Consider the following 27,604-nt stretch of genomic DNA (forward strand, 5'->3'; position numbering starts at 1 on the left):
AAACGATGTAAGGTAACTCCTTTTATGTTATACGCTGCTAACCCAGTTGGAGCAGTAACAACACAAGACAAAGTTGAATCCGTTTTGTTCTGTAGGTAGCTTCTAATTACTTTAATTAGGAAACTTTTTCCAGTTCCTTCTTGTCCACTCACATACATTCTGATTGGTTTAAAAGATGTGCATGAGCACTCTTTATTTTCATGTAGTAATCCGTGATCAATTCTTTTTCTGACTTCCTCATAAATTTGTTGTTGTTCATCATTCAGTTGTTGTTCCATATTTGGTAAGTTTATTAAATCTTCCTGAGCTTGATTCATAGCTGTTTCCACTTCAATCATGGCTATTGCAGCTTCATTTTCTACGATTGGTTGTCCTAGAGGATCTTGACTGAACGTCCCAGAACTTTGACTGTCTTGAGAACTGTCTCTAGCGACTTCAGCTGCAATTGTTGCTTCTTGTTCAATTTCTTCATTTAACATTTCTACATAAGTTGTGAAAGTACTGCATTTGATGGTATCTTTGCATGCATTAAAGGAATCTTCATAGCTTTGAAAATGTCCAAGTAATTCATCCTCTGTACGCCATGGTTTAAACAGCTGTAAAAGTGCTAAGTGGTAAAATTCCTTCTTGTCAGTAGTGTCGCAACTCAGCTTCCTGTGATTAATCAAACTTCCTTTTGTTTGTTTTACCAAACATCCTTCCTCACCAATGACTTTATATTTTCCATTATTGATGTCTTCTGTTGCATTCCTTTTATAAATGTAGTTCTGCAGCACTTCATAGAGACACATGTTCTCAAGATGAAGACTTGTCTTTGGGTAATATGTGTCCAACATGTTTGTTCTTAAAATGTCTGTACTTGCAGGTTCGAACTCTGCTAAATAATCAATTTCTCGAATAGATTTCAGTACCCGATTTCGCATTCCTGCAAGGCCTAAACTTACCCAAATTATTCTTCTGGATTTGGAGTACAGACTTGCAGATGATAACCTATCTGAGCATTCGTAGGATCCAATTTCTCGATGCGATAACATCTTTAAACTGAAACTGTATAGCTTTTTACTGACAGTCTTCTCGTGAGAAATCTCTTCCCACATTTCTTTCAATTCCGTTTTCTCAGATTTAGTGATGTAAGATGTGACGTACCGAGCAACAGCAATAGAATTGTCAGCTACATACTGTATATCCATGTTAGCATTCCACATGGATAAAATGACTGGGTTGTAGTCATTTATATATGTTGACTCTTCTTTTCTTCTTAGGTTGTAGGTATTCTTAGGTGATTTTCTTGTAATGATATGTCGCACAGCTGACATAAAACTGTTTACTCTTCCTTTTGAAAGAACAGGTCATGGAAATCCAAATCGACATTTTGTGTAGAATTTAGCTTTACTCTTGTACTTTCTTCGACAGTATTTTCCACACCGATGACTTTGGAAACGTAAAACTTGCTCTTTTAAGTTTTTTTCTTCTGTGCTTTTAGGTATTGCACATGTTGCATATCCTTCAATGAAAGATAAAACTGCATCATCAGAATCTGTTCCAAATTTTGGGGCATCCTTGATCCACAACAGCATATGAATATGAGGAGTACCTCTTGCTTGGTACTCTTTTCTCCAAAAGAAATCCACAACTTCTCCAAGAGGTGGATTTTTTTTATTGCAGATGAAGGACATCATAGCCTCAAATCTATGATTAAAATATCTGCAAACATTAACCGGATCCAATGAGCACAATTCTCCTGCTGTCTTGTATTGGATGTTTTCAATATTTGAATTTGCCTCTCGAAGAAAATCCAGTAAATCATCCCAAGCGTACTCTGCACAGCTTAGGGTAAGGAACCATGTAGGAGTTCCTAAATTCCATAACATACATTTCAATTCTCCAGGGCGTCTGTACCAATATTCATTAGTCTCACGCTGACAAGCCATCAAATTAATTAATTGTGATTCCAAATGATCATCTCGCTGTTGTACTTTGTTCAGAAAATCCTTTGCAGACACATTATTTAGATGTACTCCAGTTTTCAAAATGTGATTTACTGCGTAAGATAGTGCTGATAAGTCACTTTCAAATAAAAGATGGAACAAATAAGGAATACTTTGACGAAATCTTGGATCTTCCGCATATAACCTTGTAGTCCGATACTCAGAAGCAGGAATCTGTACTGGACGTTCATCATATCGTCCACCTTTTCCTGTAGGAAACAGCTGGGGAAAACAACGAGCTTCCAAGCTCTCCTCCCATACACTCACGGGAGTTCCTTTTGCTTTTTTCATCTGAAAGAGATCAATAGTGTTTCCTATAACTTCTTTAGAATGAAGCGGATGTATGCTGAAATGTTCATAAATTTCTTCTTCTTTTGACTTATCCACTTTTTCAATTTGCCCAGTTGGTATTCCTGTGTCTGCTAGTAAATCTTCTTCATCTTCATCCATATAAATTGATTCATACCATTTATTATTTCTTTTCAAATATAAATTTGCTCTTTGTACTTTTCGTACATCCACCAGCTCCTGCCAAATTTTCTTATTCTTTGTAGGTACACCATTAACCAGAATAACTAATGGTTCAGTTTCCAAACTATCTGCATCAATTGTTTCAATATTTTTTTTCAAATCCAATGGCAAATAGACAACTCTTCCTTTTAAACCTCTTTGTAAATCTGAAGGAGGTAATTTGCCTGTTTTTGGCTCCATACGAACTATAGTCTGAAATGGATGGACACATTGAATGAGTATAGACTCATACATATTTAAATCACTAAGTTCTGCAGGAATATCAACCAATTCTAAATTATTATGTACAGCTCTAGCAGGCATTTTCTTTTCTTCTAACTTGTTATAACAATATTTACAAATACGCTGATCTTCTCCCAAATCAAAACAATTTCCCAGAAATAAATATGTAGCAAAATCCTTCCACTTAGAATTATTTTCTTTTTCACTTTTTTTATAGAGATCAACCTTCCTTGTTTGATTTTTGTAATGGCTTCTCCGGCAACAAATACAAGTAATATTTGGTCTTTCATTAGAGATGATAGTAAATTTTGTCATTTGATCTTCAAATGTTTTACTAACAGTGGGTTCTACATTCTCTTCCACATTTTCTTCAATAACTGTGTCATTTCCTGCACTTTCTTGCTCTGGACCAAAGTAACAAAACTCAATATCCTCACAAACCTTCTTCACATCTGTTACAGATCCATGGAACAGAGCACTATTCAACTCATGTAACTTTAGTGCTGGACTTTTAGCAAAATACAATCTTTCTCATTTCAGTATGATGAACTGCCAGCATCCTAAAATGGTGAAAAACACTTTGACAAACTTTCCTAGAAAGACAAGCCAGAGAATGTCCTTGCAAACCAGTATTCTCTCTCACTCTGCATGGATCTAGTCTTTGAAGCACCTTAATCTTCTGTTTAACACTTGTTTTTACTATATTCTCTTAGAAAGTCACGAAATGTATCAATAGATTCCTGTCGTACAGTACAAATACTACTACAATTCCAAGTGTACACTGGGGCTTTAGGACATCTCCCCATAACCTCATCAGCTAACACTTCTTCCTCATTTCTTGGAACCATTTTCTCCTTTTCCATTACACAACCATCCTTAACTTCATATGCTCGACCACTGGTGTCAACTGCATGCAGCAAAGTATTAATTTGAAGATAACTCTCTTCATTAAAAAATGGGTCAGTACTTCAACTATGCTTCCATTCTCCTAAGAACACTTTACAAAAGTTTTTTTTTTCACTTCCCTTTTTCTTTTGCTTTTTGACTTCATTACATTCACTAATTTATCTAATGTACGAATCCTGTTCAAAATTAAAATGAATAGTATCCTTTTTAACTCCAAAGCCTTTGCAACAATTGTTTCTATATGTTTCTTTTTCTTATAAAATTTGGCTTTCTTCCTAGATTTTTTCACATCCTTTAGCAAATTGAACATCACTCTTCTCTCAAACATTTTTCTACGAATGTTTTTAAAATCTATTTTTCTTTTTAACTTTCTTCTGTTTGTACATTAGCATTTAGTATATTCTGTTGATTCTCTGGTTGTTTTCTAATTGAAACACTATTTCCAGTGGATATATTTCTTACATTTTTTCTTAGCTTGAAGATATTTTTAAAAAAATCCTTAGTCTGCTTACCAGAAGGCTTTTTTCTTTTTTCCAACATGAGGTTCTTCAACTATTTTTTTTTGTCCAGTTGTCTTCAAATATAGATGTTGTTGCTGTTCTTTTCTCTTTCTTGATTTTATAGGCATCTTTAATTTATTTCAGTGTTGTTCAGCAATACCTGAAAGAAAGTTAAAAAAAAAACCTTTATATAATTTATATATATTACTATATTTTTTTTGAGATTTTCAAAACATATCATATGAGCTATCCCTTTCCTACGACTGCAAATCTTACACAATAAAAGCTACACAAATGAAATCTCTGACAGCAATTCCTGTGTGCACACAGACTCATGGTGTGATTATAGGCAGAAGCCAATATTTTATTGGCAATTTCAAAGCACATTTACTACTGTGGTTGAGCAAGTGATAATTACTGTAAAAGCCTGACACATTTTCCTTATAGTTTAGAGAGGCAGAAAAGAGCACATGTCCTAACAGCTACTTGAGAGCATGAGCATGTGGAACCTGGGTGAGTGATTAGACTAGAGCAAAGCAAATGAGCCTTGGTGATGTTGTATGTGGTAGTATAACACACTACTATCTGAAATACCACACAGTGCTGAATACTTAGCATGGGAGTGCAGGAGAAGCAACTGCCTGTGTGCTAAGAGCGTGCTTCTGGAGACTGTGTATTGTCAGGTGTAAGAGAGATCTGCATGGATGCTTGCAGAACTGCATGAAGACTGCACAGATGTATGTAAGAGTACATGTGGGGTAAGGGTTAATTGCAGTTTTGAACATGTAGGATCTACCTCACCCATGGCGGGTGTGGAAGGAAAATCTACCCTGTTGTTTTCAAATGTGTTAGCATTTGCCTCTCATTTGTGAGATAGTGATTTCTGCTGAATGCAAACCATCACAGTTCAAGAAAACAAGCTGCCCCTTTCCTACGAATGCAAGTCTTACAGAACCAGACCAACACGAATTAAATCTCTGACAACAAATTCCTGTCTGCACACAGACTCATGGTGTGATTCTAGGCAGACAACAATTTTTCATTGGCAATTTCAAAGCACATTTACTGCTGTGGTTTTGCAAGTGATAATTACTGTAAGAGTCTGACACATTTTCCTTATAGTTTAGAGAGGCAGAAAAGAGCACATGTCCTAACATCTACTTGAGAGCATGAGCATGTGGAACCTGGGTGAGTGATTAGACTAGAGCAAAGGAAATGAGCATTGGTGATGTTGAATGTGGTAGCGTTACACACTGCTATCTGAAATACCACACAGTGCAAACCATCACAGTTCAAGAAAACAAGCTGCCCCTTTCCTACGAATGCAAGTCTTACAGAACCAGACCAACACGAATTAAATCTCTGACAACAAATTCCTGAGTGCACACAGACTCATGGTGTGATTCTAGGCAGCAAACAATATTCCTGGTTGATACCAGTACACCTTTACTTATTTTGAAGACATACTCCATAATATCTGACAAGTTCAAGGCAGTTAAATCTTCCAAAACATAAAATGTAAAACACAACTTTCTCATTTACATTTTTTTATCAAAATGCACCACATACATCCCCTCTCAAATTCATAACTCACCTTTAAAAGTAGTTAGTTGAGAAAGAAATGTGGCACTCACACAGCAGATTATCAGAGCCAGAATCTCTGAACTGTACACCCCTCAGCAGAACCAGTAAATGGCAATGTTTCCCTCTCTTTTTTCTCACATATACATGTTAACTTCAAATCACAGTGCTTCCCACATTTTTTCAAATGGAAACACACATTTCTATTGGTTGCAAATTCCAACCCTTTCTAAATGATCCCTACCCCCCACATGACTTTTGCCTCCTACCATAGCAACAGGTCATGGAACACTGGTGTGAGCAGAGAGGTCAGAAGTTCAGCACACAATGTTTCTAATCCAAAGAGCAAGAGTGCTTGACTTTTCAAACCTAACCGCAAATCTAAAGTAATGTTCTGTGGGTACACATTTTTCTGAACCAATACAAAACATGCTTTTAAACATTTAAACTTACAGCCTAGTTTTTAGTGTAGAATGATCTGAAACAGCCAATGAGCTCTTTTTAAAAAAAAAAGTTTGTAAGCCTCCATTTTACAACTATCTTTCTTTTCATATTGCCATTCTACTGAAAGACACCTTCTGAGTGCATCCAGATCTCCTTGAAAGATGTTCACAGTGTGGATTGTAGGTCACAGCTATGTCTTCTGGAGTGAAAAGTATGCAGAAAAAAAGAGGTATTTTCAAAGACCTTGCTTTGCCAAATGTAGACATTAAATGGATTGGTCAGAGAGGGTTAAAGTGGCACCAAGTAATGCCCTTGGTGAAATCCTTTCTACATCTCCCACAGCCTGACCTTATAATTGTGCACTGTGGTCGAAATGACCTAGGCACTTTAACTGGGGTAGGTCTGGAAATGCTTGTTAAGGACACCTTTGTGCAATTGATGTCACTTTTTCCACAAACTACCTTTGTATATTCTAATATATGCCAAAGGCAAAAGTGGAACTAGTCCAACCAATATTGTCCACAGATTGACAAAGCAAGAAAGCACGTCAATAAGTCTGTTTCTGCTTTCCTCAGAGACTATGGTATGGGTTCTATATACCACAACAACTTGCGTTACAACATGCAAGTCAATGATAGAGGAGACGGTGTTCATTTCACAGATGAAGGCAACAGAGTCTTCCTCTTGAACTTTAGACTCTGCATCGGTACTTACTTGTAGGTACAAAAAAACACTCATTTAACACAACGGCTCTTTTTAGAGCCAACCAACATCTAAACACTTATACTTGATTTTTTAATCTATTTTTTTAATGTTTTTTTTCCCACCGTGCGCGCACCGTGCGCGCACCCCGCGATATATATATATTTTTTTTATAGACCTAAGAGGTCTTTCATGGTCCCCCTGACAAAGGCTAGGGGGTCAGGGACTCTCTACCCTGCCCCCTTTTCACGTTCTCCACCTTTCTTTTTCCCTGTCACACACACCACACACAAAATGGCGGTCGACACTTCCTGATTTCGACCGATCAGAACTACGCTCGCGCACGTTAGGGTGCGCGCACGGTGCGCGCACGGTGTGCGCGTATAGATATGTATGTGCTTTTAACTGCAATTTTATCAGGAACTACTGAACAGATTGACTCCATATATGCAAAAGGCACTTCCTTGACCTGAGGACTACCTCTCTGCCAAATTTCAAGTAATTCTGTTCAGCCGTTCGTGCTGTACCTTTGACTAAATGTCCTATGGGAAAATGCATGGGGAAAACGCGTTTTGGGACCCCCCTTTGTTCTCGGCCCCCGCTTGACGAATCACCCCGAGACTTTCAGGGTAGAAGCTGAGCGGAGCGCCCCATTAGTTTTGAAAATTTCGCGAGGATTCGTCAGCCGGCGCCAAAGTTATTCAACATAGAATTTTGAGATTTCCTATGGATTCACGGTCCTAACTATAACTATCTACTGGCGACCGCCAGTAGATAATATATATGTATATATATATATTTTTATATTGAGAGCGAGAGAGAGAGAGAGATAGATAAAGATATATAGATATACATAAACAAACTGTGAAGTGGGAACATTTATAAAGCTTTGTAAAGAAATTTGAAATTGGAGGCTAAAAATAAAGTTGGTATCCTTACCTAGATATGTGAAACCAGCCAAAGTCGCAAACAGAATCTATTATGGGCCAGTGATGGCTTCACTTGAAGCACCGGTATGCACAGACAAAAAGAGAGCATACATTAAGAGCAAACAAAAGTGATATGTTGGAGTCCAGCATATTGCAGAGGCCGCCCCCAAAGGGGGCCTCAAGGGCTGGCGCCATAACAGCCGCCCGAGCCACGAGGAACGGATCCAGTTTGCGCTAGTTAGCGCCGCCGGGAATCGCCGCGCGGCAAAAAGCGCCTGAGGCCCTCTCCTCCTCCTCCCCAAGAACAAAGGGTAGAAGGAAAGGGGGAGGGGGATATAAGGCGACGCTCCCCCTAGGGCAGCTCACCTTTTGCTTCAGGGAGCTGGGGGAGCGGCATCAACAGTTTTTGAATGCGTGGCATTGCGGCCAACGCTGCCCACGTGAGCTATGGAACCGAGTTTGAGTCTCGGCGGCGGCAGAAAGTAATTTTGGCGAGTTCATTGGTCCACACGGCGCTGCACTCCCCAGCCTCCAAGGATAGAGCCATCCCCCACTGTGGTTACCCCCACTAGCTACCAGGAGGCAGAACACCCGGAAATTGGAGGGCCACGGCGAAAAGGGGGCTGGCGGCTCGATGTATGACCCCCAGTTCGCCCAGACATCGGAGCCCGGGACCGGAGGCCGATGCACTACCGACCCCCCAGCTCTCCCAGACATCGGAGCTCTCCCAGACATCGTTAGAGGAGGATATCAGCTCTGGCTATGAACCGGGCGAAGCAGGACAGCAGCGGTGGCAAGGTGGGTTTGTACGCTAGCTGCAACAAGGCAGGAGCGGGCACAGACAGGGGTAGGGAATCCTGGAAAGTACTGTAGAGTCGGGCAGCTGCTTAGGTCAGGCCCATCTACGCTAGGCAACTGATGCGCATGGTCCGTTTGGGGCGGGGAATAGCCTGGGGTCAGCTGTAGGTTCTGGCCAGTCGAAGAATGAACGCTGAACTATGCAATGCTGGCAGATCGCAACTGCTTGGGTTTTAGTTGCATTTGAAGGTGGCTGGCAGGATAGCTCAGCGAGTAAACGCTCGCCGCTGAGAATGAACTAATGGGAAGAGGCTCGGGTGTTACGGCCAGAGCTGGCGACCACTTCAATGAAAACGTGCACGATTTATTGAATAGTGTGAGGGGCTCACAACTTTGCAAAATTACTGGTAGTACAATGGGATATATAAAAACAATAGTTTAAAGGGGTTTAAACTCCCTGGAGCACAATACACGTAGCGCTCAAGTTTTTGAGAATTGGAGAGGGACTGAAAATGGCCACAAGGATAGAAGGTAGAATAGTAAAACCTGTAATCGGTTGTGCGCGCTATACATATCCCGGAGAAAGCGGCAATTACGCACCATCGTGTCACAGCTTCGCAAGTTAAGTCGCAGTACTTTAGCGTAAAATGCCGCGACTCGAAAGCAAAAGGGGATGCAGTCGTTAGTACCCGTGTCTCACTATAGAATGGGTCCATCTCAAGAGTGTTAACATCTACGGGTGGGGAAGTGGCCTAACGGCTAGGGCGGGGGATCCCGCATCGGGGAACGGGTCTCGAGTAGCTGGGCAAATCACTTTATATTCCCATGCCTAGCAAAGAATGACCCCAGCATGAAACACAACCGGGGCTCATGTAAAGCGCTCTGGTACCTGCGGGCCAAGTGAATAACAAAAGTTACATTTCTTATCAATTGCGACTTCACAGGCCCAGGCTGCACGCATGCTGCGCAGCTCAGGGCTGGCTCTAGAGCGGTCCGACCGCACCGGGTGCTGACTTGGCTTTATATTGTGATAAAAAGCCCGGCGGCCATTTCCGTGCTCCAGCTATTTTCAGGGAACGGTAATAAACGTTCTTCCTGGCGAGAGCAGAGTCTGGCAGTTTACAAACCTGGCAATGTAGTTGCTAAGAGGCGAGTTAGATATGTAGACCTTTTGTTAATAACACTCACCAGAAGAATTTTCCCCACTTCTAAAAGCCAGCAGTATAACCCAGGTTTTTAAAAACGCTGATTTCAAAACATGCCTATTTGTTGTGCTTGCCTTTCCCACACGCGAGGGGCGGCTAGGGGTAGGCAAGCTTGGAAAGTCACAGCCAGAGCTGTGCATTGGCTTTTGCTTTCAGAGTCAAAAGCGAAGGCCGAGACAGCAAGGAAGTCGATTTGTAAATGATACAGTGAAGGGCAAGGCTATTAGCTGTCAAGGAACTACATGCAGATTGTAAGGCATGGAGTAGAGCATAGGTATGTTGACCCCCGGACTTTCATTATTCTAACGTCGCAAAATAGGTTCAGTTGGGTTACATTTTAAATTCAGAGTTTGTGCTGGTCCAGACCAAGCACTCTTCAACCACACTGGTTGCCTGTATGGACAACATGCAAATTCACCCCTTGTTGCCCTGTGTCTAAGGTAAAATTTTGTATACGCTGATTTACACACCTATGAAAGTCGGAAGGCCCGGTTACAAGGCAATTGGATGCTGAAATTTGGTACGCTAGTTGGAGCGGAATGGCTCCCATCAGAGTATGTTTAATGGCTGTCAAACAAAACACCTGGTTTATTCACAATGCGGCAGTCCCAGGCATAGCTTCATGAGCCCTTTGTTCAGGCTACAAGAGCACTTTCGTTTCTGGTGCTTGGCAGTACTGGTAATAGGAGCAGTAGGGAAAGGTCCTTAAAAACGGTCTGTCTAAATACGAATGGCCTTTCGCTTAGTTTTAAGGTCAGGTTTAGGGGAGTCCAGCTTAGACACTTGGCAGAGAAATGTTGTGTTAATGTTTCAGGCAGCACCCAAGAAAAGGTTTCTTTTGGGGTCAAAACAGGGTCCCAATTATGAGAATTGGAAGGGTGTCACCGAGAGTATTTGCAGTAATAGTAGTGAATTGCTGCAGTGTTTCAAGATTCAAAAACACACATAACTGTCCCTGAAGATGGGTGGTAAACACATTAGAAGTTGGAGGTATTTGAAGGAACAAATGCAATTTTAAAAGTATTAAAAAATAAATAAATAAATAATAATAAATGATAAAAATAAATAAATAAAAAGTAATAATAATATTCTTACAAGACTACTTTGGAATGGGCGCCCCTACAAAGTTTAAGCAAACATTTTGCCAATGCAACGTTTACTAAATGGAAATGATTGACTGCAACCCAATAGAGCAGGTCATAGGCAGCTTTCTGGTAGTTTCCTGGTCAGGGACAGGGGTAAAAGTGTGATCTGGGGCATCAACACCATTAGATGGAATTGTGCCCATTACACAGGCTCAGATGGGCAGGAGGGAAGAGAAAGCGAGACCTTTGCGAGGTCTTGTCAAACGCTCAATTGATACAGCAATATAAAAATCAGTACCATGGAGTTGGGTAACAATAAACATCTGCGATTCAGTGCTAGGACCCCCTTGGGCGCAAGTGCACGTCACAAACACATAGGTTATGTTATCTGCACCCCCGGCAGTGCCAACTCAGGATTTCATCCTTCCAAGATAAAAACAAGTAGAAGTGTGGGGGTAGTATATAAAGAAAAAGGTCCAATATGACAAAAGTACTACAAGGAAATGCGCAATTAAGTCCATGGGGGCAATCTGGGTACTAGTTGCGCAGGGTTCTGACTGGGGTGAGCCTGCCAGGAGCAAAGGAGAGGATGGTAGTTAAGGAGTTATGTTGTATCACACCTCCACAAGCGGTATCTGACTATCTCCCAATTTTGTTTAATTTCATGTGTGACCGACCCATGGTGAGCGGATACAATGCCATAAGACTCCGAAAGGACGGAGCGGAGCACACCATGGCGTTTGAGGGGAAGATTACCATCAGAGCTTACCGTCAGCCTCCCGGAGACACAGCTGGAGGTTGGTATCCTCGAGCGGAGCAACGCCATGGGCAGGCTCCACAGTAAGAGCAGCGGGAGGCGCAAAGAGATGACAGAAAGTTGGGGGGAGCCGCAGGAAGACGGAAGCCTTCCTGGCGGTGTGGCGGAAACAGAAGATATATTGTTTGGGTTATCGAAACACACCGACAGGGCGGTGTGTAGAAGGAGGGCCACTCACTCTGGGATGCCTTACGGCTGGGTGAGTACGCCTGACAAAAAGCGGGGTAGCAAACGGAGACGGCACTCGCAGCCCAGCCCCCGCCAGACAGCTGGGCGCAGGAGAGACTAGCAAGGTAGCGAGTTGTGGCCTGGCTCTGGGAAAAGGCTACCCCCCAAACGCAAAGGGGCGTGGAAAACAACAAAGAACAATCTACAAGCTGTCAGGGTGATTTACGACCCTAGGATATGCAAATGAGCAAAAGACAAACCAGTGATTTATGGCCAGCCAATGATTTATGGCTGATTTATGGTGCCCATGCAGAATGATTTAGGATGACAGATTCGTGAACGTGATTTATGACATCCAGATGATTTATGACCATGATTTATGGCGGCTGATTTATGATGATCAGACAGAGCGATTTATGACAACAAAATGATGACAGATTGGTGACAGAATGATTTATGATACCCGATGGTTTATGACCCATGATTTATGACATCCAAATGCGAGTAATAACCAATTGTGATAATGATTTATGACCCCGACACGAAAAGGTGTTCAGGGGAGTTGTACAAATGTGACGTATATAATGAGTAATAAAACTGCGGCCAACAACCACCACAAAAACAATGACTGTTGGCTATGTGTAGTAATACAGATACACAGGTATGGTATGGTTCCGGGATTGGTGCGGTGCGGCTGTTATTGCAGGGGCCGCCCCCAAAGGGGACCTCGAGGGCCGGCACCATAACGGCCGCCCGAGCCACGAGGAACGGATCCAGTTTGCGCTGGTTAGCGCTGCCGGGAATCGCCGCATGGCAAAAAGCGCCTGAGGCCCTCTCCTCCCCCTCCCAAAGAACAAAGGGTAGAAGGAAAGGGGGAGGGGGATATAAGGCGACGCTCCCCCTGGGGCAGCTCACCTTTTGCTTCAGGGAGCTGGGGGAGCGGCACCAACAGTTTTTGAATCCCACCCACCCACACCGACAACAGCAGCATCGCAGTGCTGACAGGGACCAAAAGAACTAAGGGTGCAACGATTGATGACGGAGACACACCGGACGGGTGTAGGAGCAAGGCCAGTCCCATTGGGATGCCTCACGGCTAAGTGAAGTGGCATCACTCACTTTGGGATGCCTCACGGCGGAGTGAAGTGGTCTAACAAAAGGGGGTAGCAAACAGAGACGGCACTCGCAGCCCAGCCCCCGCCGGATGGCAGGGCACAGAAGAGTCCAACATGGTAGCGAGCAATCTACAAGCTGTCAGGGTGATTTACGACCCCAGGATATGCAAATGAGCAAAAGACAAACCAGTGATTTATGGGCAGCCAATGATTTATGGCTGATTTATGGTGCCCATTCAGAATGATTTAGGATGACAGATTCGTGAACATGATTTATGACATCCAGATGATTTATGACCATGATTTATGGCGGCTGATTTATGATGATCAGACAGAGCGAATTATAACAACAAAATGATGACAGATTGGTGACAGAATGATTTATGATACCCGATGGTTTATGACCCATGATTTATGACATCCAAATGCGAGTGATAACCAATTGTGATAATGATTTATGACCCCGACACGAAAAGGTGTTCAGGGGAGTTGTACAAATGTGACGTATGTAATGAGTAATAAAACTGCGGCCAACAACCACCACAAAAACAATGACTGTTGGCTATGTGTAGTAATACAGATACACAGGTATGGTATGGTTCCGGGATTGGCGCGGTGCGGCTGTTATTGCTTTCTCCTTCAGAAATGCAATCAAATCTTGAAAAGCTCCAACACAATCACATTTTGAAACGCTTCAACTTTCCCAGTAAAATTGTAATTTCTGTTTATGTTGTTTGTATGTGAATTTAGTAAAATATTTCGTAATTTGTGCATTTGATACTTTTTTTCGTAATTGCGTATATTGTTTTGAGTTCAAATGATGAAAATTGCTTAGACCTATCTCCGCCATTTAGTGGTGGGGGGAGAGCGGGAGGGGGGTCATCAGAAGTCAAAATGTTGAGAAAGAAAAGGGGGGGCCAATCGGCCCCCACGCAGGCATGGCGGGGCCCGGCCCCTCCCATATCCCGACCCCTTCGTGGTGGCTGGTCCCCCCCCCTTGCCCCGGAAGTAGTTGTGTGCTTCCGGGCCGGGTGGGGGCGGGGCCGCGATCATGAAGGGGTTAAGAGCCTGAGGGGCGCGGGAGGCGGCCTCTTTGTGCCCGCGCTCCCCAGGCTCGCTCCTCGCCCCACCGTGGGGCTCTTTAATTTTCTCCTCTTCTTGTTGCAGGTGTGCCGCGTAGCAGGACTGCAGTGGATACCTCTATCCGACGCGTTACGGAGGTGGAGGACTGCGGTGATCTCGTGGGACGACGGAAGCGGAGTGTGAAAAATTTTGTCGATCGTTCGCGTCCAGGAAGTTTGTTGCGGGCTCGCAAAGGTACAGGGAAAGCCGGGTGGGAAAAGTGTACAGTTGCGAATCTTGTTCAGCTTCAAGCGTAGAAGCCTGTGTAACGAGCATTGGCAAAGCAGAGCCCAGAACTACTCGTTTGTTTTGTAAAAGCTGTAAGTATAAAGGCACCGATTGCGGGGTGGGAGCGGCTCGGGTATTCTCGTGCAGCACAATAGTCATTTCATTGGTTTGTTTAGGTTCCGCGCCCCTGAAGCACGGCCGCGTGTGTGCAGAAGTTCGAGATTGAGAAGCAACGCTTCATACCTGGCAGAACGAAGGCCAAGCTAAGCAGGGACAGCTAGGGCAGAGGGCGGATGGGTGACTAAGAGGGTTTTGTCATGATTGAACGTTTTTGTTGCATTAACGAAGGGCTAGGGTGGTTTTGAAAACAATTTAAATACAAGTTACTGCTTTTACAATCTAGCAGGTTTATTGCCCGATGTGTATATTGTTTAAGAGTGGTGAATGATCTTCGTGTTGGAGGACTGGTGCTAGATAAGGGGCTCGGTTATAATTTCAACACTTATTTACAAAAAACTGAAAGAGGTACATGATCTGAGGTGTGTGCATAGCAAAGCGGTCAGTGTCAAGCCAACCAGGGCAATTTTTTCATTTTGCCCCTTTTCACATAAGGAAGTGACCCATTTACAATTCAATTGGGTATATATCGGTTGGTCTGTTTTACAGGGGTGGTTGGTCTGGCCTCAAGGCGCACGTGTACAATTTTAATTGGTCTACGGGAAGAAGTGCTCAACTTCCTTCAAGCTGCCACATTTGGAAATTTAACGTATTTTCTGTTACAGGTCAACAAGCTTAGGAGCTAGGTCTGTGTATTCCAGCTTGGGCGCCTTTCAACTGGGTCAGGTACGGAGCACGGTGTGCTCATAAGTATGTCTGCAAGAAGGGGGCACGCAAATGCTAGCATGGGGTGGATGCTTCAGAAAATGATGCGCAAAATGTCGGCAATGGAGAAACGACTGGGGAAAGTTGACAAACTGGGTAGGACGGTAGCGGAATTGGGAGCGAAGGTAGGAGCGCACGCCGGCCCATCGGGGAGACCTAAGCGAACTATAGTGCCGCCCAAACCAAGGGGCGAATTTGCGACACCGCCCAAGCGGGTGAGATCTAAGAAGGTGGGGGGTCGTCCACAGTATCCTACTCCCATGGTACCGCCGGCGGCACCTGTCCCTACACCTCAGGCACCTGTCCCGCAACCTCAGGCACCCTTGGGCATCCCGGCACCGGTACCCCAGCTACCAGTGGCTTTGCCAGTAGCGCCGGCCATCCCGATGGCACCTTTAGCACCATTGGTGCCACCGCCCACCCCGGTTCCCGTGGGTGGCGCGGTACCGAGTGGGGTCCCTTCTCTCCTGCCCGCGTCTGGTCCAATGCCAGCAGATTTAGCAGCCCAGGTAGCAGTCGTTCTCCCCTGGTTAGGTAAGGGCGCGTTGCCGGACATCACGATCCTCACGGCGGAACAACGAACGTTAGTTGCGCAGATATTATTGGCTAGTGGTCATGGCAGCACGCCACTCACACCAGTTTCTCCCCAAATAGGTCCAGCGAACACTGGGGGCCCAGCCAAGACCGTGGAGGTGGCGTCATCCAACGACAATGGTAAGGAGGTGGCCCTGCCACTATTGGGCGAGGGCGCGATGCCTTCCAGGGGGGAGTGCCTGGCGCAACATGTGTCACAAAGTGTGAAAGAGTTGATTTGGGCTGATAAATATGTTAATATCTTTTCATTGTTGATAGACAGCAGGGAATGGGAATATGCGAAATCACAGAAAGATATGATGTTGCCTAGTGAATGGAGATCAAAATTGTACAAATTTAGGGTTGAAGAAACCATCCTCAATTGGGTGAGGGCCTTTGCCGTGTACAGTGCAGTAATTGGGGAACGTTTTCCAGGGATGCAATCAGTCATGAGCTGCTATCAGAGTAGGATCACAATGTACCATGATAATCATGCGGGGGATGTCTGGAAAGAGTACGATATAGCCTTCAGAAAATCTAGGGAGTTCAACAAATCTTTGGCATGGGACAAGGTAGATTCTATTTCTTGGCATTCTCAATTCGAGAAGGGGCAGGGGGCGACCACTAGCTCTGCCTGGAACAAAAGTTACTCTCCCAGGCCACAACAGCAATTTCAGCAGCCCTTTCGGCCAGCACAGGGCGGGGAGACAAACCAAAAGGCTAGAAGCGGTGGAAGTGCAAAAGGGGTGTGTTGGGACTTCAACAAACGGGCATGCAACAGGGCACCGGGCACTTGTAAGTTCAGGCACGCGTGCAACATATGCGGCCATCCTTCCCACCCAGAAGCGACATGCAGGAACAAGGGCAGTGGGCCTGGGAATAGGGGAAGGAAGAAACCAGAGTAACAAGATCCACCCCATTATAGCACATTCGCCCATTCTTTTGTCGGCTATGATCCCTTGGCTTAACAGGTACCCCAATCACACTTCTGCGAGATTATTGCAAGAGGGGTTCACTCATGGTTTCCGAATTCCAGCTGGGGGTTATGTCGGGACACCGCAGTGCAGGAATCAGCTGTCAGTACTATCCAATCCCACGCTGGTGGCTAGCAAAATAGAAAAAGAGTTGCGCTTGGGTAGGGTAGCGGGTCCCTTTCATGTCATTCCTACTAAGAATTTTGTATGCTCCCCTTTGGGCATAGTTCCAAAAAAGGAGAAGGGCGAGTATAGGCTTATCCACAACTTATCTGCACCTAGGGGCCTATCCTTGAATGATGCTATTGATGAATCAATCTGCAGCGTTAAATATGCATCTTTTGATCAGGCGGCGGACATGCTGAGGGACTTAGGCGCGGGAGCACTTATGGCCAAATCAGATATTGAATCAGCCTTTAGACTACTCCCTGTTCACCCTGAGGATCAGCGCCTCTTAGGTTTCTCTTTTGAAGGGAAGTACTACATGGATAAGTGTATGCCCATGGGCTGTTCCATTTCATGTGCATATTTCGAACAGTTCAGCTCCTTCCTGGAATGGGCCCTAAGGCAATCTACAGGGCACCAGTGTGTCATGCATTATCTGGATGACTTTCTTTTCCTGGGTCCGGCGGGATCACGGGAGTGTGCGTCAGCATTGCAGGAATTTTGCGCGCTCATGCGCTCTTTCGGGGTACCCCTGGCGCGGGAGAAGACGGTCGGGCCAGTGACATGCTTGGAATTCCTAGGAATTGAACTGGATTCAGTGGAGGGTTGCTTTAGATTACCAATGGAGAAGATACAAAGATTCAAGAATACCCTAGGGTCATGCATACAGGCTAAGAAGGTTACTTTACAAATGTTACAGCAGACAGTGGGTCAGTTAAACTTTGCATTGAGAGTAATACCCATGGCGCGCCCTTTTTCATGCTCTATTGCACAGGCCATGAAAGGTCTTCGGGAGAAACATCACCGGACACGGCTATCTGCAGAGGTTCGCCAGGATATGCGGATATGGATTGCATTCCTGGAGGGTTTCAATGGCAGAGTGCTGTGGGGTGCACCCACGTTGTCCTCGGAGGACTTGGGTTTATGGACTGATGCTGCAGGAAGCGTAGGTTTTGGTGCAATCCTTGGTAGGAAATGGGTGGCACAGAAGTGGCCCGCCTGGTGGGAGGAGAGCGGGCTGACGATGAACATTGGTTTCCTCGAGCTCTTCCCAATCTGGGTGGCACTGAAAGTGTGGCCTCAGGATATGGCTAACCGATCAGTAATCTTCTGGTCAGACAATATGACAGTGGTGGAATGTATCAACCAACAAGCTGCAAGGTGCCCATTCATATTGCGCCTGATGAAGGAGATAGTGCTGTGTTGCATGACATTAAACATACTTTTCAGGGCAAAACATGTCCCAGGGGTGTTGAACAATGCAGCTGATGCTCTTTCTCGCTTTAAGATGCAGGTGTTCAGGGATCACCTGCCGGACGCAGAGACCACCCCGGCCTCTTTCCCGTCGACTCTCTGGCAGATTGGTGCCCCCAACTACATGACCTCGTGGCAGCCAGCCTAGCACCCAAGACAAGAAAAGCTTATGAAGGGGCGTTCAGGTCTTACTGTCACTTTCTGGGCCAGGGCTGGGAGAGCGGGTGGTTTGTGGAGGCTAACTTTAATAACTACATGAGCGCGTTACACAGGGAAGGGCGCACGGCAGCAGCAGCCGGCAGGCACAAGGCTGCAATCTCCTTTTTTGCACGCGCAAAAGGGGTGAAGGATCCCACGAACAGTTTCTTAGCGCAGAGGGCATTGAAGGGATGGCGGCGCATGCAGGCACCGGCCACAGATACTAGGAAACCGATAGGTTTCGAGCGCTTGTCAGCAGTGCTCCTCGCGCTGCCCGCAACATGTAGCTCCGCGGCCGAGGTATGTCTGTTTAAAGCGGCATTTTCCTTAGCCTTTTATGGGGCATTCAGGGTAAGCGAACTGGTGGCGGCCAACAAATGCGATAGGGTAGGCGGCCTTCAGCTACATGATGTCAGCATGAGGGGTGACACAATGTGGATTACCATCAGGAAATCAAAGACTGATCAAGAAGCTAGGGGCCAAACCTTGGCGTTACACCGGGCACGGAACAATCTCTGCTGCCCGGTGGCACTGGTGGAGGAGCTCTTGAGACAGCGGGCGCAGGAATGTAGGGGGCCACTGCTGCTGCATGGGGACGGAACACCTTTGACTAAGTTTCAGTTCCAGAGGGTGCTAGCCATGAGTATGGCCAGGGCTGGTTATAACCACAAAGAGTTTGGGACGCACTCCTTTCGGATAGGGGCAGCCACAGAAGCAACTGCCAGGGGGTTGAATGCAACCAGTGTACAAAGGATTGGGAGATGGTCCTCTAATAAGTACAAAGGTTACGTGCGGTTGCACATGTTATGAGAACTGTTGCCATTTTGAGTCTTAACACTTGTCCTTTTTCGTCTGGTTATTTACAGTTTCACGGGCCTGCCACGCAAGACGGAAACTTCCTATGGATCATCTCATCAACTCAGCAACATCAAGGAATTGCCCGGAGGACACAAAGAAGACAAGGGTGGTTTGGGTAGTAGGACATTCATTTGTGAAGCGCGCTAACACAATTTTTCTTGCAGGTTCGGGTAGACGGAGGGCGGAGAGTGGGCGGTGCACGGTCTCCTTCCACGGCAGGGGGGGGCTTCGCCTTAGTCAGTTCAGGGATTATATGTCGGATTTACTAAAACGACATACTGCACCTCCCTCGGCGGTGATCCTTCATCTAGGGGGGAATGATCTGGCAGGCCTGGGTAGGAGGGTCCTCCTGGAAGAGATTATAGCGGCAGCAGGGTGGCTGGCAAAGCGGTTACCGGGGTCGGTGATTGTATGGTCACAATTGATACCAAGAATGCAATGGAGAGGCGGGGACTCTGTTAGCGCCCTGAATCACTCAGTAAAAAGGATTAACAACAAGCTGGACAGGTTATTTAGAACCCCGGTCTTACAGACCATACCTCATGGGTGCATCTGGGGGGAGCACTTCTACCTGCGGGACGGGGTCCATTTAAATGAGGCAGGGAATGCTCTTTTTATAAGGAATATCCTGGCGTGGGTTGAGGTCTTTGGAGGTGGGTTATGACCTTTCTATAGGTAGGGGTGCGGGGGGGGGCCAGATAGTCGGTCAACTATGCTGGCCTGTGGCGGTAAGGTCATAATCGGTGAGCAGCATTTTAAGGTCCTTAGGGGGGGGCGGGCCCATTCACGAAAGGGGCCGCCCATCGGGAGGGGCCATTGGTCTCTCCCAGAACTTCAGGGGCAGGATATGATATCCATTACTTAGAAGGGTGCGGGGGAGGGAGTCCACGCTTTCCTCAGGCTGGTAGCCACCCCTCACAGACACTATGACGTCATCAAGGTGCGCAAGTGTGGGCCCTCCTGTTATGGTTTAATGGAGTTCAGAGCGCACGGGGTGAAACGTACCCTGGGTTGCGCATGCGCATCTCGAACGTGAGAGCGTAGCTGTAAGGGATCTGACACCGGTTAGCGACCTTGCCGTCCGACTTAATTATTAGAGTGCTTAATTTTCAGGATGTTTAGATTCGGTTAGGAAACACGCTGTACTAGATATTTGTTAAGGTTAGCCCATCTTACAATGTAAAAAATGGATGTAATCTAATGTTCTGAAATGTGCATTCTATAATTGTCAAAAAATGTTTATTTCATAAAAAAATTTCATTTTATTTCATATTTTAATAAATACGGCCGGGGGTCCCTTGACCCCTGCCTTCCAAAGACCCATGTGTTGACCTGCTGAATTAAGTAAATGCAATTTGTGTAGTAAGGGGGGGTGGCCGGTAGTCCCAGACCATGAGAAAAGGGGGGGCCAATCGGCCCCCACGCAGGCATGGCGGGGCCCGGCCCCTCCCATATCCCGACCCCTTCGTGGTGGCTGGTCCCCCCCCCCTTGCCCCGGAAGTAGTTGTGTGCTTCCGGGCCGGGGGGGGGGGCGGGGCCGCGATCACAAAGGGGTTAAGAGCCTGAGGGGCGCGGGAGGCGGCCTCTTTGTGCCCGCGCTCCCCAGGCTCGCTCCTCGCCCCACCGTGGGGCTCTTTAATTTTCCCCACCCTCCATCCCCTTGGTTAGCGAATTGGGTGATGACTATGGTAGGTATATTGTTTACTGTTGTCGCTTGATCATAAGAATGGCATGATTGCTGCCCCGGGCGTTCCCCTGCTCGCAGGTGGGATATGCAGGTATATATGCTAGCGGTTTCTCTGGCGTGTTAACTTATTTCTCTCCTTAGGCCTTGTTTCCCGTCTATAGGAGAATGTGCAGATGTAAATGTGGTGTGCTTTGCTGTGGTTTTTAACTAATTCTCTCCTTAGGCCCTTTTTCCCGTTTTACAGGAAATGTACAAATGTAGAGGTTGTTTTATGTTGCTGTGGTTTGTATTAACTTTTTCCTTAGCTCCCCTTTTTTCCCTTTTAGAATAGCAATGTCGTATTTATTATGTGGGTCTGGCGGTAAGGTCATAATCGGTGAGCAGCATTTTAAGGTCCTTAGGGGGGGGCGGGCCCATTCACGAAAGGGGCCGCCCATCGGGAGGGGCCATTGGTCTCTCCCAGAACTTCAGGGGCAGGATATGATATCCATTACTTAGAAGGGTGCGGGGGAGGGAGTCCACGCTTTCCTCAGGCTGGTAGCCACCCCTCACAGACACTATGACGTCATCAAGGTGCGCAAGTGTGGGCCCTCCTGTTATGGTTTAATGGAGTTCAGAGCGCACGGGGTGAAACGTACCCTGGGTTGCGCATGCGCATCTCGAACGTGAGAGCGTAGCTGTAAGGGATCTGACACCGGTTAGCGACCTTGCCGTCCGACTTAATTATTAGAGTGCTTAATTTTCAGGATGTTTAGATTCGGTTAGGAAACACGCTGTACTAGATATTTGTTAAGGTTAGCCCATCTTACAATGTAAAAAATGGATGTAATCTAATGTTCTGAAATGTGCATTCTATAATTGTCAAAAAATGTTTATTTCATAAAAAATTTTCATTTTATTTCATATTTTAATAAATACGGCCGGGGGTCCCTTGACCCCTGCCTTCCAAAGACCCATGTGTTGACCTGCTGAATTAAGTAAATGCAATTTGTGTAGTAAGGGGGGGGGGTGGCCGGTAGTCCCAGACCATGCTGCTGCTGCAGAGCATAAAACATGCGTCCAGTTCCTGAGATTCTCATTATTTTTGTCTTCGCTTTTAGAGGGTGTGTTATTTGACACACGACAACGCAGGCATCAATGTTAGGTTCCTTCCTATCTGATCATCTTAGGCCAAAATCAGAAGACTGCATCTTAGATCAAGTTGATGTATTAAAACTTACAAGTCTCATATTGATTACTGGAGTGAATGATACCCTACAGCCTCTCTGTTCCTTCTTTGGTGCGAGGGATAACGTGCAGCGCGTGCCTTTGCACGGATGGATCATGGAAATGGAAAAAAGAAGTACGGCTAGTCCAGCGATGACAAATATGACACCAGTTCCAGTACATTCCGGATACACACACGGTGGGGACTCTGGCTCGGTGATTAATTGGGGAATTATTCCAAACTCGGTTCGGGGTTGTGGAACAGGGCCTTACGACAAAATTGTTTTCATTTGTCACAGTCCGGGATGCAGAAGTCTTCCATAAGTCACGGAGCCCAACAGTAAATGGATTGGAACTGACAAAACCCCATTACATCCCCCGCGTTCTCTGCAACCCTGGTCTTGGAGTGTGTAAAATGTCTCATCAGTGCAGGGAGGCCCTGTGTGCCAGTTGACTAGCGATGCTTACAAAATGATTGGCGGTCATGCCTTTTTCAGAATACTGCCTTACGTCAATACAGTTTAAGCTATTGCTCTAGAGGTGTAATCAAAATCAAAAATGTCTGCCATGGGAAAGCCTTCTATGCTGACATAACAAAATACATGATTTCTGTAGCTTCACCTGTGGTATGCTTTCATCATATACGGAATCTTTCATGTAAAAGTTCTGTGATATTATGTCTTAGACACATTAGTAATATGTGACAGGCTCAATCAAGAAGAAGGGGAAAATGGCAAATGCGTGGTGTAGTTTTCTTTGCAAAGACATTTCACCGCATGTCAAAAAAATAGTACTTACTATACCAGAAATTCCTTTAAATAGTTTCTTCTACTAAAATAGATACAAGTCATGCATGAATGGCATGTTTTCTGTAATGCGCGTATCTGAAGAAATGAGGGTACAAATCAAAAGTAATAACGCTTGATCCATTATTTTTATAGTTTATAAAGCATGTAGGGTCGCAAGAAAAAAGAGACAGAAATCAGGAAAGGAGCGACATATATATAGATATAGATAACACCTCCTAAATTTTAAGTGGGAAGGTAATGAAAGAGCGGAGGAGATTTCAGGCCTTAATTAGACGAACCTAAAAAGTTCTTCCCCCAGATCTTGTTTTTGACTCTCGGCCCTTTCATTACATAAGCACATAGGGGAAGATTTACAAGCCCCTTGCGCCACTTTTGAGTCACATTTCCCATGTTAAAAGTGACGCAAAAGTGGCGCACAGGGCTTATAAATCTGCCCCATAGTGCGCTCCCACGTGCAACTCGCTACCCCCTTACTGTACTGTGGTTTAACCAAGGGCGTAGCCTTTAATTCACATATCATCACTGAGAAACGATAGCCACAATTAAGCGCATTGTTATGAAAATACAGGACTTAAGTGCCATTGTTATGAGAGTACAGGAAATAAGATCATCAAAGACATACATTATTGTTAGGAGAATGCATGACATCAGGTCAGCAAAACCGTTCAAAGATACAGAGGTGTCTTCACCTTCCATCACAGCTGAACACTTCAGGATGGAAAGTGTCAGAAGGCCCCTTTCTTTATCCATCGCCCAAGCACTCCACCAAGGGCATCCATAGCTTAGTAGGTACTTCCCCTCATCACTCAGAGGCAATACCCACCATTCCATATCAACACATACACCAGGGAACCGCATGGTGCTCTGTCCCTGTCAGGGTACCTGTCGCCAGGCAGATCCCCCAAAAATGTTCAACTCCAGGCATCCCGGGGTAGGGCAAAAAGGTCCAGGACCACCAGCAGGTCAATCCCCCTTCCTGCCTGCCCAGTGCCAACACAAATCAACATCCCTCCATGGGGAAAGTTCAGAAATTCAGTCCACATTTGGGGGAGACCCCCTTTTCTGCTGCAATAAATTCCGCCACAAGGCGAAGAGATCACTGGCGAACTCGGCCTCCCCCAAAATACATTAGGATGAAATCCGGATCGCAGTGGAGGGAAAAGAGGCCAACTCCTTGCCTGGCGATGCCTTATATTCTGTCCTCCCAGGTGGCACCCCCAGACGGCGTCAGAAGGAACTCCCCTTGATGGCAACACCGATGAGAGACTCCCACTTCGCTCGTGCTCGTGGGGCGACTAATGGCGCTCCTCTGCTATTTCAGGGGGCGCCTGGTCAGGAGATGGAGCAAATCTTGTAAATTTAGATTGCAAGAAGATAGGACCTGCGTGGCAAATGTGTAGAATTTGAACTAGACCCGCTTTGACGACAGGCCAGCAATGAAGGTTAAAAGGGTGCAACAAAATGGTTGGCTGTGCAAAATACCCGAAATGAGCATAGCAGCCACATTCTCTAGTGTTTGTAGTTTTTTGTGACATAATCAGGACTACTGTTGTAGAGATAGTTTTGTAACATAAGTGGGACCTATTGCTCGGCTGCACTATAGTTTTCCAGTAGGCAAGTGCCACAATTTCTTTAAGGTTCCCAGAATCATAAAACACGAATGACAATTTAGCAGTTTGTGATTTAAATTTAAATGTTTTGTCTATAATATGATCAAGATTCCTCGCTCCCATGGCCAAGTTTAGAAGAGCTCCCATTGAGGCTGGGCTCCGGGCCTCTCTCGATATTTCCCTTGAAACTGGCAAATGCCAGGAGCTAAGTTTTATCAGAGTTTAACTGCAAATAATTCTCCTTTATTCAATAAGTAACAGCTAACATGCATTTTTACGATCTCTGTTGTATTTTGTTAGCACCTTCCTCAAGTCGTGATATTAGTAGAGTATCATCTGCATATCCACAATATAGGAAGCCGAAACAGACCAGGATAGTAGTTGAGATAGGGGGCAGACATAAACATTGTAGCCCTGATTGCCGAACACTGCGCTACTCCAAATCTTTTTGCTGACGATCTAAACAGGGCGAGATAACCTGTTTCTTTTCTATCTTGGGGGAAAGACGTTAACCAGTACAAAACACAAAGGGCCAATTACGAGTTTGAGGGTTCAGTGGTGGGACTGCCCCACCGCCGCACCGCCAAACCCATGTGAGAACTGCCCACCACATTATTACTTTTTTAGTCACTGGCGGGTGATTCCTTTGGCATTTCCACAGTGGTGCCTATAAAATAAACACCCCAATGGGAACGTCGAAAACAGTTCCAGTGTGGGAGGGTCTGAAAAGTCCATGCCCTGATGGAACTTCTGTGCATGCACACAGGGGGGGCACATGTTGTGCTCTCCTGTGTGCAGCCACAGGGCATGAGGTACAAGGGGGGCCTGTAGAGCCCCCTTTATTTCCTCTCCGCCAAGGTTTTCATGGAGGAGGAACCGCCATGAAAACCCTGGCAGGGAGGCTACTCCTAATATGCTTGGCAAGACCAGAGTGGTCCCGCCAAGAATAGGGATGCCTATGAACCACTGCCCCACCACCAGGGAACAACGGTTCCCTGGCGGTGTTGGCGGTCCCCGATAGTCTGACCCTAGGGTTGTAATGTAGCAGTCGTAATGTGGCAGGTCCACCACCACCACCCCATCATGAGTCTGGCAGTCCGAGGACCACCAGACTCGTAATCGGTCCACGTTTAGAGTCTGGCGGGCAGGGTATTCCACCCCAAGTGTGGCAGAGTGCACAGTCAATCAAGCTGCCACCATCTACTCTATTTAGAACATGCGGATAGCCATATTTCCGCTGGCAGTGCCCTAGCTGGCAGGAACCTTGCACTGATAGCCTATTTTCAGGCAGCAGGTTTTCCGTCCCTTTTTTCTGTTTAGGACCGCCAGGGAAAAAGAAAGGGTCCTGCCCATAAAAAAAAAAATCTAAATTAAAACTCCCAGGGGCTTATTTACAAGCCTCTTGCACCACTTTTGCGTCCTTTTTTTTTCACAGAATTTTATTAAATTTTCAGTTTTGATATAGTTTGTATTACAAATACAAAGCTAACTGTGAGTCTGGAGGGCTAGGTGAACTTCATACAACAGCATTATAGAGGTATGTTCCTACCACAATATCGCTTTAGATATGTGCATGCATTATGAGATCTATAAATGCATCGAAGGTTCCCATCACCCACATAAAGTGGCTTGCCTCATCATTTGGGAAACCAGGGACTTTTATCTGAGAACCGGATGCCACCAACTTGTCATGAGGCAAGGTTCAGAAAACGTCCCGGATGCTCGTGTGGCAATGTTGTTGAAATGGGAGGACCACTCTAGGACATTATGTGGGGTGATGTGTGCAGTGCAATTAAGTGAATGTGGTGTAATAAAATTGGGAGCAAGGCACAGAAATAGTTTAATAAAGTGCTGCCTTGGTACCAAATTAAAACAGTGCTTGAACAGTTTTAACAAATAACTGTGATAGAGGTGGTCGACATGTTTCAGCCTTGGGTAAACGTACCCTGGCTTTCGTCAGGACCGAAAAAGCTACTGCAACTGTGATTGTGAAAAAAGGTAAATCATACAACCTGCACCTGGAATAGGTGTGGAAGAAATTACCTGTGGAGTGGAGATAAACATAATAGATAATGCTGTTTAAAGGTGAACACTTCTGGATGATAGGTCACACAACGCATCAAATTAATGCTAAATTAGGCCCAATACACATTCGTAGAAACACCTTTTCAAAAAAGATAAAGGTTTAAGTATTTTAGTTCACTTACCCGAATTAATCTGGGTATTGGCCTCACCTCACCTGGCAACTGTTCAGGAATTAGGAGGCCCCGCTCTGAAATAATAAAAAAGAGGCATGGTCCCTCGTATAATGTGACACATTACCTTTAGAAAGTGGGAGACGCTCATCCTTAAAAACCATATGGCAGAAACACATAGGCGTAGTCCTGTGACTGGGGTGGAGCCCTATCTGAGCTAGATCTTACTAACAATGATGTTAAAAATGGGTAGACAGCTATCGTAGCATTGTTACCTAGTGTTCAGGCACTCACGAATGATATAAACTACACTCGTCACTACTGATAAATATAGTGTTGTCTTACGAGATACAGTATGTTCACAAAGTGCCAGGGGAAACAAATAATATCCGAAATCTCGTTTCGGAAAATGGCCAGTTTATAGCCCTTCTCATGTGGCCGTAGCGATATTGCAAAAGCAGAAAGAATATCATGTGCACGCCATCCATAGGGTGCAAATCAGTCTATACAGACAACCCCTCAAGTGGTTTTTAAGCAGTAATACAAATCATCCACCAGTCTTACCTCTCCGTCGGTACCTCGGGCAATTGCTGAGCCGGAGGGGAGGTAAGCGGTCTTCGTGCCTACAGTCATTTAAACTCCCCGAGAAACAAAAGATGCCGGAAAGAGCGTCCGCAGTGGGCGCCTACCGATGACGTGGTAGCACGTGATCAAGGCATCATGGGGGTTGTAGTTCGAATGTCGAACTATACTTCTATCTAATCAGCGTTTGTACTTCCCAGTAAAGAGTGTTGAAGGATACCAGATCCATGATTATAATTGTTCGTGAAAAGGGAACTAATCGGAGTATAT

This window comes from Triturus cristatus, chromosome 2_1 (genome assembly GCF_964204655.1).
Source record: "Triturus cristatus chromosome 2_1, aTriCri1.1, whole genome shotgun sequence".
NCBI classification, from domain to species: Eukaryota; Metazoa; Chordata; class Amphibia; order Caudata; family Salamandridae; genus Triturus; species Triturus cristatus.